Below are 10,057 nucleotides of genomic sequence, written 5' to 3'. Positions count from 1 at the left end.
GAGCTTCTGTTCTGTCTGGGCTCCAGGAGCACTTGTGTCCCCTTCCCAGGCTGGCCTGCTGTCCCTGCTTCCTCTGACTCTCCGCCACCCTCTTGCCCTTGGCCAGCCTCTCCTGTTACTAACAGTGCTGTCAGTCGTGGCCGCTGTCCTGGTGCCACCTTCACACACAAGGCAAGAGGGCGCTTCCTGTCCCGTTATGCAGATAAGGACACGGGCTCATAGGGCGCAGAGCCCGGGTTTGTACCCAGGCGTGGTTGCCCCTGGAGTCTGGGCTCTTACAGCCGATCCCCTGGATGCTTCTAGCGCTTCCGTCTCTGCCAGTGGGCACAGGGCCACTCCCGCGGCAAGCCTGGCCCCCTGAGGGAGCTGGGCTGGCTGTTCCCTGTGTGTGCCACAGGACCTCCTCCGCCTCGGCCAGCCTCTCCGCCCCTTCCTGTTCCCGGCTCCCCTCGGCCCGCGGAGCAAGGTGCCAGCCCAGAACGCCCGCCCTCTATCTCCCTCCTGGGGCCAAACAGCCCTTAGGCTCAGTTGCCCAGCCAAGGCGCCGGCATCCTGGGAGCCGTGGGCGCTCAACACCGGGGGTACCCTTGCCCTCGGCTGTGGGGTGCTGTGACCACTCCTGTGTGCTTTGTCCTCGATGGCTCTCGTGTGCCTATTGAAACCGTGTGAGCACCACCTGGGGAAGGCCGCTGTGGCGGAGGCAGGAGAGCCGGGCCGCCCCGGGAGCGGCCAGAACCACAGACCGGGACCTGTCACAGGCGTGCGGAGGCCAGATAAACCAGCACCTGGCAGTAGCGGAAGGAGGCCAAGGGCCGCGGGGCAATGGGCAGTAGCAGCCAGTGCCCGGAGGGCGCTCACGGGGCGCCGGGCCTCGTTCTGGGCTCCTGACCCCTCGGTGGCCGCACAGGGTTAGCGTCCTCGTCAACATTCCCTTTTACACGTGGGACCGACTCAGAGGTTGAGGCCCTTGTCCAAGATCACGAAGCCCACGGGCCCCTGGGCCAGGGATCGAGGCGGGGCAGGCTGCACCTGTACCTCTCCTGTCATCCTCCAGAATGTAGCGTATGATCTGAGTCCCACAGCCCACGGGGCAGACGGGCCGGGTGGCGGCTCACTTTACAGAAGAGGCGCTGATGCAGACATTGAATAACTTGCACAGACGCCCGGTGAGTAAGGTGGGGGCGGGCAGGGCTCGGAGTTCAGGGTCGGGGCGCCTTGACTCCCGCGCCCGGGCCCCTCCCCACGTGCCCCGCTGCCACTCCTTAAAAGGCGCCCTCTGCCAAGCACTTTCCACACTCATTACCTCACTCCATTCCTCTCTCGTGAGGCAAGCACTATTCCCAAATTACAAGTGCAAAAGCCAGTTCGGAGAAATTGACTTACCCAAGGTCATGTCTAAAAAGTGATGATGCTGGGGTGCCTGGGTGGCTCAGTCGGTTGGGCGTCCGACTTCGGCTCAGGTCACGATCTCGCGGTCCGTGAGTTCGAGCCCCGCGTCGGGCTCTGGGCTGACGGCTCAGAGCCTGGAGCCTGCTTCCGATTCTGTGTCTCCCTCTCTCTCTGCCCCTCCCCCGTTCATGCTCTGTCTCCCTCTGTCCCAAAAATAAATAAAATGTTAAAAAAAAAAAAAAAGTGATGATGCCACTTGTGAACCCGGGTGGGGGTCCGGCCTCTCCACCCCCGGCAGGTGTGAAAGGCTGGTGAAGGCCTCGGGGCCTGGGGGGCGAGGCCTCTGCACTGCCCCGAGCTCCCTCTCCTTAAAAGGTGTGCCACGGCGGGAGGTGAGCCGGTGGCCTCGGCCATCCCAGGCTGGCAGGCTGTGCCGGTGCGGCTGTTCAGGCCATGAGTCACTGGCTGCGAGCACAGAACCCTCAGGGTGATCCCATTTGACTCATTCCACAGCGCTGACCTCACCGGGACGCTGCTGGCTCTGCATCATGGCCCCGCTCTTGCCCTTCTGGGTGCCTCCTCGGGCTCCCGGGCTCCGGGGATTGGCGGTGCAGCTACAGGGCCCGGTGGTCCCGCTGCGGGGCAGGGGGCGACCGGCGCCCGCCCTCAGAAGCACACACGCCCTCCGGGAAGGCGGGCACGGCCACGTGCACTTGGGGCCCCCCAGACGTCCCAGGGGCGGCATCTATACGTGCATCCTCCCGATGCCTGAGGTCAGGGACGGAAGCTCGTTTGTCGTGCTGTCAGTGTGTTCTCCGCTACAATCCCCTGCGCTCCCTGCCAGGCCGAGTTCTCCCCATTTCTCAGAGGAGGAGACTGAGGCCGGAGTGATGGCCGTGAAATGGCTGAGCCAGCAGGAGGGCGCACCATCAGAGCGCGCATTTGGATGGGGAAGGAAACCGACCGTGCCCTCCAGAAGCTCGCAGAGCAAGGGGCTGCGGGCCACCCCGGAAGTCTCCCTCGGAGGGGCACCGGGAGGGTGACTTACCCAGGTCACAGCCCATTTGCGATAGGAACGTGAGGCCAAGGGCCCTGACCTCGGCCAGCCCTAACATGAAAATGAGTCACAGCCTTTCCTTCCCTGGGCTTCGGGAGAGGTGGGGAGCACGCCGTGGCTCTGAGGAGGCCAGTCTCTGGGGCCGGGACCAGTCAGGTCAAGGGGATGTTGACCGTGCTGCCGCTGCCCTTCCCGGCAGTCCCTGCCCAGGGCGAGGGGCTCAGCCCCTGCCCCAGACCCCCCGGGGGAAAGTTTCTCCGGAAGGTGAAGGCAGTTCTGGCCAGGCCGCCGGAAATCCCTGATGTGTGGGCCCTGACCTGGGAGGGCCCAGAGAACAATGTTGGGGCCTTGGTGGCCGGCAGGATGCTGTGCGGCCAGCGGGGCCTCCAGGCACGCTGCCCCGGTTCCTCTCCGCGGCCTGGAACACCGGCCGCAGGCCTGACCCTGAACCCCGGGTGCCGGCGCTGGCTTCCGTGGCTCCGCCGGAAGCCGGGACCATGGGTGGTTCCAAGGAGCTTCACCTCTCCAGCCACCTTGGGAGCCGAGGGCTGGCAGCGGCCACCCCGCAGTGGTGTAAGGAGGGCAGGAAGAATCAGATCTGGGTTCAAGTCCTGACCCTGCCCACCTACTAGTCGTGTGGCCTGGGGCGCATCGCCGCCCCGTTCTGATGCCCAGCTGTGACATCAGTACAGTGAGGTGACGGTGGCTGGCTCTCTCTGAGGGCACATTAGCGTGCGTCACGTCACTGAGCCTTCTCCACGACCCCGGGACGCCCGGTCTTCTGTCACCACTTTACCGACGAGGAAGGCGAGGCCCAGAGCACTTGAGCCTCAACAGGTGTCGGGGCTCGGCTCTGAACTCGGGCGTGTCTGATCCCCAAGTCTCTGGGTCCTTAGCCATTGGCTCTACTGCTTTCCCTTGGGGACAAGGTGCGGCACCGTTTTGAGCCTCAGTGGCGCCATCTGCAAGCTGGGCCGGTAACCACCACTCCAGAATGAGGTCACGGTGGGGCATGTAGAAGCATTCCGGTCCCTAGCTGGAGCCCAGAAAGTGTCCGTGGCCTTGCCTTCCCACTCCCCCCGCCCCACCCCTGCCCCACCCCTGCCGCACACCCCCCAACCCCCACCCCCAGTTCCATCTTAAACAGGAAGCACCAGGTTTCCTGAGATAAGGACCCAGCACCTCACCGTGGGTGGGGCCCGTCCTCGCATTAGGCTGTGGGCATTTGGCTCCCTGTCCTGGCCCCCACCCTGCCGCCACCCCCCTCCTGCTCCAGCGCTGGCTCAGCGGTGCCTGTGGCTCGGGCAGCCCCGAGGAGCTGGAGGTGGTGACCTCACCCTCGGAGAATGCCCACTGGAATTCGCCCTGAGTCTGGTCCCCTGCGCTCCGGGCCTCCCCTCTGGCTCCTGCCTCTAAGCCAGCCGGCCCCCCACCCCCACCCCCCACCGCACGCGGCTGCCAACTACTAATTGGGGGTGAGGGGCCGGCCCCCCCCCCCCCCCCCCCCCCCCCCCCCGCCAACTGCCTTCTGGGTAGCCCCAGGCAAGGAGCTGGCTCTCTCTCCTCTGCAGCCTTCCTCAACCTCCCAGCAAGGAGGCAGTCCAGCATTGATCCTTGCGCCACCCAAATCTAACCCGCCCAACGCCCACCCGGGGCCGCCACTGTTGTTCCCATTTCACATAGAAGGAAACTGAGACCCAGAGACATACCCTAGGAAATGGGCCCCGGGGTGGCCTGGCCTAATCCCCATCCTCCCCCTCTGCCACACCGCTGTCCCCAGGAGGACCAAAGGATCCCTCGTCTTATGCCAAGAGTGGGGATTTTGAGCCTCTCTCTTTTATCTGCCTCCCCCCTCGCCCCCCACCAACCCCTGGCCAGAGGCAGAAGATTCCCTTTCCTCAGGATCCACTCCTAAGGCCGGAATAGTCTCTCCAGTCCCAGCAGGGCAGCCTCCCCCGCTCCGACCTCAGCCCGCTGGTGTCTGTGAGCGCCTCACTCGGCCTGGTGTGGATGCCCCAGAACATGCATGTCAGGAAGACAAGGTGTGGAGTGACTGCACATCCTCGTGGGGAGGAGGGGACATTCAGACAGGTTTTGTCTGGAAGAATGGAAGAGAAGTTAGCCTGAAGAGAGAGCAGTGGGAGGAGCAGAGGGGGTAGCATGTGCAAAGGTACGGAGGTGGGAAGGTACCTGATCTGTCCAAGGAGGGAGGCTGGGATGCAGGGGGCCCGGTGGGGCCTTGCAGATGGCCACCTTCCCGCTGTGCCCTCACATCGTCTTTGTGCCCATGGATTCCTCGGGTCTCTTTGTCCAAATTTCCCTTTCTTGTAAGGACACCAGTCCAAATGGGCTGCGGCCCGCCCTAACGGCCTCATTTTAAGTTTATCACCTCTGTAAAGACCCATCTCCAAATATAGTCACATTCTAAGGTCCTGGGGGTTAGAGCTTCAACAGGTGAAGTTTGGAGGGGACACACTCAGCCCATAAAAGCCCATTACATAGTTTGATAATAATGGACAGCATGGAGGTTCCAGGCCCTGTCCTAAACACAGTTATTAACTCCTTCAATGCTCACATAACCCTAGGGGGCAGGTTCCAGTTTGTGAGTGGGGAAATTGAGGCACAGAGGGCTTTAGTTACGATCCCAGGTCACACAGCTAGGAGGGTGCAGAGCCAGGATGTAGACCCCACAGTCTGACTGGGTGCCCCACTCTTCACTGTCCCCTAGATCCTTACCAGGACCTCAGAGCGGCAACTCACTGCATTCCTGCCACCCAGACCCCCGGAAGTCCCTCAGCTAAGGTCACATCATTAGCCTTTCCCCCACTGTCCCACACTTAGCTATTTTCCGGCTAGAATTTCCGTCCATTATTAACGAGGCTGGAATGAACGAGTTTGAGCGTAGAGCTTCTTTCTTGTTTTCAATTTTATAGGTGCGGGATCCCCAGGGCAGAGGGAGCTGCCTGCTGTAGCTGAGGGCCTGGGAGGCGTGTCCCCAGGGCTGAAACGTGAGCCGGGTTCCCTCCAAGCACCCGCACCTCCTAACTGCTGGTTTACTTTGGGGGAGGGGAGGCTGAGCCACAGGAATGTCAGCAGACCTGCCCCACCTCCAGCCCCCTTTTTGTCCAGTCACATCTGCCTTAGAAAGTTTCTGCCACCAGTTATACTCCAAGTAAAATAATAATAATAATAATTATTATTATTATTATTATACAGAAATTTCTAGGCCCCCAATTCTGGCGTTCCTGAGAACTTGAGCCCTTCATATGAGGATCAGGTTGTGGTTATGCATCTAGGATGGGTCCTGGGTCTGGGGTGGGACCTGGGGATGTGCATTTTTAAAGCCCTAGTGATTTGGATGCAGCCGATCCTGGACTTTAAGAAAATGCCCTTGCTGGGCGCCTGGCTGGCTCAGTCGGTTAAGTGTCTGACTTCGGCGGCTCAGGTCGTGATGTCACGGTCCCTGAGTTCGAGCTCCTTGTGGGGCTCCGTGTGGACAGCTCAGAGCCTAGAGCCTGCTTCTGGATTCTGTGTGTGTGTCTCTCTTTCTCTGCACCTCCCTGGCTCACACTCTGTCTCTCTCTCTCTCTAAAAGAAGCATTAAAAAAAATAAAATAAAAAGAAAGGAAGAAAGAAAGAAAAAGAAGGTCCTTCCTGTGACCAGAGCCCTCTCCAAGCCCATTCTACTGCACCTCTTCCTTTAGCAGCCTTCCATGTCCCTTCCATGTCCCTTCCATGTCCCTTCTATGTCCCTTCCATGTCCCTTCTATGTCCCTTCCATGTCCCCCTTCCCATGGGGCCAGGCACAGAGGAGGAGCACAGGAATCTGCAACGTGAATGAATGAATGAATGAATGAAGTATATAACCTTACCAAGGAGTTGTTCTATGCCAGGCCCTGTTCCTGGTCTGGTCCCCATCCTTATTCCACGGCCCAGACCCCATTGCCAGTGTCCCCCTCTCCACACCAAGGAGGCCTGGCGGCGCCCCAGCACCTCTGTCACCTGAGGCATCACTGAGTCTCTGAGCCACCAGTGCCCTCCCTCCCCATGAAGCAAGCATATTCATGACTCCCGTGTTCTTTCCCATATTCGCTTTTCCATCTAATGGGGGCCCGGTGGTGTTGAGAGAAGGGAGGAAGGGCCATCGGCATCTGGATGAGGAGAGGAAAATGAAAGCCCAGAGAGGGCAGAGGCCTTGCCTGGGGGTCAACTATTTCTAAAAGAGGTGATGAAGGCAGGAAATAGTCCTCCAGGGGTCCCCTTCCCCCTGCTCAGTCCCTGGACCCAGGAAAGACCCTCCTTCCTTCCAAGGCCAGCTCAGGAATAACTACACAGAACAAGTGGCCGCGGTGGGCCTGGCTGCCCAGAGGGCCTGGTGTTTGCTCAGTGCTGGCCCTGACCGCTGAGGCATAGCCAGGCCAAATTCAGGGCTGCAGGGCTCAGGCCACAAGAGCAAGTCTCTTCCCCAGCAAAGGCCTGGGGGATGCCGGGGGTGGGGGGCAGGCCCGGGCACCCCCTCTCCTGGTTTAGCACCCACAGACTCGGGGGACCAGGAAGAGAACTGGCTTCTCTGGACAGCGGCCCAGGAGGATGAGGCCGGCAGGGCCGGGCAGCCTGGGAAGGTGAAGCTATTTGTGCTTCATGAGGCCCAGGCTCCCGCCCTCATCACTTGGGCGGGATTGGCCTCTGCTGCCTCCTCTCTGGAGGCCGCGTTTCCCAGAACCCTGCTCTCCCCATGTCATGAACCTCAGGGCTAGAAGCCCCCAGAGACCAGTTTCCACCCCCGGGTTTAGAGAGGAAGCCAGGCCCGGCAAGGGGAGGAGGTAGGGGCCGGCGAGGAGTGGCTGAATCAGGAGGAGGTCCTTCAGAACCCCCACTGAGTCATCCCTCCCTTCTCCAGCTGTCCGTCAACCAGCCTGTCGCTGTGTGTGAGCATCCTGTCATCCCCCAGGAGCAGGAGCCCTAGAGGGCGGGGTCGGCCTTCTCCATCTCCGGGCACAGGCGTGGCCATGAGCCTGTGTCAAAGCGAACTGAACTCCTAGCCCCGGATCTGTGTCCTTCTGATGCTCTCGTCCCCCACCCGCCTTGTGCTGGGAGTCTGGCTTTTGGGAAGTAAGAAAGAGAGTGATTTCTTTTTTTTTTTTTTTCTTTTTTAGCTGCCCAGAACTTCTGGCTGGAGAGCGTTGTCTCCTCAGGAGATTCACTAAAAAGCTTGGGGACAATGGGATGTCCCACAAGAAGGGGGGGGGTGTGGTCCTCAGAGACCTGGGTTTGGAATTTGATCCGAAGTGACCAACCATCCTGGTTTGCCTGCCACATAAGGGAGTTGCCTGCAGTCATGGGCTGTGAGGGCTAAAAGTGGGCCACATCTCGACTCTGCCACTCATTGGGTCACCGTGGCTAAGTCACTTCCCCTCTGCATGCCTCGGAAGTTTAGCTGGAAAGTGAGGTCAATAGCCAACCAACATCCCTCTCATGAAGCTCCCAGAAGATTGTGGAGGCAAAGGTGGAATGTGTTACCTCCCAGCAGATGTGGAGTTATTTTCTCACTGTTAGCGGTGGCCCCCCCTGGTGAGGGATCTCCTCCTCCCTCCCCCCACCTCCCGCTGCCTATTATTCACCCGTTCCCTGCCCCACGCTAATCAGCACCTACTACGTGCCAGGCCCTGGATGTGCAAGGGTGGAAAAGAAGAGCCCAGCCCTCACGGAACTCAGAGCGCATGCAGGCGTTAATTGAAACGCAGAAAGAGGAATTTGTTCGGCAACAACTTTTCATGAGCAGCTACTATGTGCCAAGCATCGCCTTGAACGTTGTGCGGACATTATTAGCTCATTGGACCCCCGCAATAACCCGGTGAGGTGAAGATTATTCTATCCCCGTTTTGTACGTGAAGAAATTGAGGCTCGGGAAGGTGAAATAATCAGTAGAGAAGCCAGGGAGAGGACATTAAGAGGAATCTTCTTGAAGGAAGGGTTCATGTCTCTGTGTGTGCCGAGGGGAACAGCTTTCCAGGAGGGAGGGAGCAGCAGGTGCAAACGTTGGGAAGCAGGGACCAGCATGATGCCTCCAGGTACCTGCAAGTTCACCGAGGCCTGCTTATTGAGTGAAGGGTTCATACTTACCCTGCAGGGGCTGTGGAGTAGAGAGGACGTCTGTAGGGAGACAAGAGTGGAGGCCAGGTGACCAGTGGGCTGACTTATGCTGGACACTTCTTTTTTTTTTTTTTTAATTTTCAAAGTTTATTTATTTATTTTGAGAGAGAGAGAGCTGGGAGGGGCAGAAAGAAGGAGAGAGACTCTCAAGCAGACTCTGCACGGCCAGCACAAAGCCCCACCAGGCGCTCGAACTCACTAACCAACCGTGAGATCATGACCAGAGCCGAAATCAAGAGTCGGACGCTCGACCCACTGAGCCACCCGGACGCCCCTGGACACTTCCTATTAGTTTTAAGGTCTTGTCCCTCCAGGAAGGGTTCAGTCAACCATACACGGCCGATGATCAATGGCTAATGTTTAGCCAGGTCCTGGGCTGAGCCGGGGGTTACAGAGACTGTTTAGGGCCAGTCGGAAAAGGAGTCCAATTAGCGCAGGCCGGGCCCAGGAGGGCTCACCATCTGAGCGCAAGGTCTGAGCGCTCCAAATCGCAGTCGCTAAAGGTCCTCCTCCCCCAGCTGCCTACCTCCTGCACACCTGCCGCCAGTGGAGGGAAGATGGAAACCCGCCCACAGCCACAGGGCGAGGCGGTCAAGTTCAGCCCCTGTAGGGCGGGTCTCAGCCGAGAGGTGCGCGGCGGGGAACCCCAAAGGGCCTCGGGGGACCTAGGGGCATCCCTGGAGGGACCTCGCCCGAGCAAGAAAAGTCTACCCCGAGGTAGTCGGGCCTCTGGGCGGGGCCGGCAGGATGGGACGCCCCGCCCCTGCCGCGCCCGGCCCCGCCCCGCCGCGCGGAGCCTGGCCTTATAAGGTGAGAGCCGCGCCGCGCTCCCGTCTGGGCCGCTTGTCGTCACCTGCGTCCGCCCGCTCCGCGCCTAGGCCCGCCCGCCAGGGGCACTAGTCCAAGGCCGCGCCAGCCTGCGCCTTCGTACCCAGAAGCGTCGCCCTGCCCGCGCACCTGCGCGGTTCCCAGCCAGCCGTGCCGGAACCGGGTCCCCGCGCGGCGAGGCGCCGCGGGTTGGGGGGCCCGGAAAGTTGGCGTGGGGGGAGGCAGCGCTGGGCTGGGCGCAAGCCGGGGTGGGGGTGGGAGGAAAATCGGCCCCTCTTCGGGACTCCCCAGCCCGCCGGGTGCCTGCTAAACCCGGCATTGAACTCAACTCTGACAAAGTTAACCGCCCAGTCAGCCTGCGCGGTGTGGCTTAGTAAGAGCCAGGACTCAGCAACCACACGACTCAGATTCCATTTACTAGGTTGCATTCTGGCCTTGGTGGGCTGTGGGCAAGTTCAGCGGTTCTCCTGTGCCTCGGTTTTCTCATCTGTAAAGTGAAGATATATAATGGCTGCTTGCTCGGGGTTGGGGTTGAGCATCAAATGTGTTCATATAAGTGAGCAGTTTTCAGCAGGTTTTGGTGGAGTTGATAACACCCCAAAGGGCTGCTTCTCAGATGTTGAGACCCAA

This window comes from Panthera uncia, chromosome B4 (assembly GCF_023721935.1).
Source record: "Panthera uncia isolate 11264 chromosome B4, Puncia_PCG_1.0, whole genome shotgun sequence".
In the NCBI taxonomy this organism is placed as follows: Eukaryota; Metazoa; Chordata; class Mammalia; order Carnivora; family Felidae; genus Panthera; species Panthera uncia.
This window is presented reverse-complemented; position numbering follows the sequence as displayed.